Source organism: Condylura cristata, unplaced genomic scaffold (genome assembly GCF_000260355.1).
Source record: "Condylura cristata isolate star-nosed mole 26May11 unplaced genomic scaffold, ConCri1.0 scaffold00014, whole genome shotgun sequence".
Lineage (NCBI taxonomy): Eukaryota > Metazoa > Chordata > Mammalia > Eulipotyphla > Talpidae > Condylura > Condylura cristata.
Genome location: NW_004567115.1, coordinates 16,989,204 through 16,990,337, shown reverse-complemented (window position 1 = coordinate 16,990,337; position 1,134 = coordinate 16,989,204).

Here is a 1,134-nt window from a genome sequence, read left to right as displayed (position 1 = left end):
CTCCATGGAAAGCTAACAGCTATTTCACCCCTTATTATGCAAAAGGAGTTCTGTTATATTTTGGTTTCTTATCAAGAATAATTATCAACTCCCTTCATAAAATATCCCTGACTTACCCAGCTGCCTGTTATTTATTGCATGTATATGTCTTACACTTACATACAGAGATTAAACTGCCTGACAAGGCAACTTCTATTCCATACTAGTGATGATATACAAAACAAGATGACAGAGCTTCTTAGAGAAAAAAAGCCAGAAGGAAAAAGGAAAACATTGAATGGTTTCACTTATAGGAGGAAGATAGGGGAACCAAATAAGGAATCGGGGAAGAAATAAAGATAATAACAATGATAATTAAACAACAAAACTATCAGGCAACCATAAATCAGAGACATTCTGTGAGGGAAGGGAGAGAAAGGGATCAAAACATAGAGAAGAGAACAAGGGACTATGGTGATGGTACACAGGCGAAATTAGTGGAAGGGATTTTGTGGGAACTACATGAAGACATAAAAGATAAAAGATGTAAAATATACCAATAAATTAAATAATTATTTTAAAAAATGACAGAGTTTCTGTGAACAAATCCTAATGGAGGCTAAGAAGTCTGCAAAATATAGAAGAAAAAGACATTTCACTCTCATTAAGCTCCTTACAATTTCTCCAATGATTATTTTAGTCTTTTCGTCTTCCAATTTGTAGATTTTTTGCTACTTACTTGCATCAAACTCAGCTGCAGAAAAGAGACCTTATGTTCCTTTATTTCTTACATTCAAATTAGTTATTTTGAGACATGATAGATTCACAGGCAATTTAAGAAATGTAAAGGGAGTATCTGTGTACTGTTCATCAAGATTTCCCCCATGATAACATCTGGCACAATTATAATACATCATGATCAGGATCCTGCCATCAGAATGGTCAAGGAACAGGACACTTGTCACTCAATGATTTCCCAAGTTGTCCTTTTATAGATTCACAGCCTCTCCCATACCCACTTCTCCTTCCCACCCCAGCACTACCTTGATCTTCAGCACCTCCACCTACTAATCTGTTCTCCCCCTCTATCATGGTGTCCTCTCTAGGTATTTGTTTTTTTAAAAGATTTATTTAGTTATGCATACAAAAACAGGG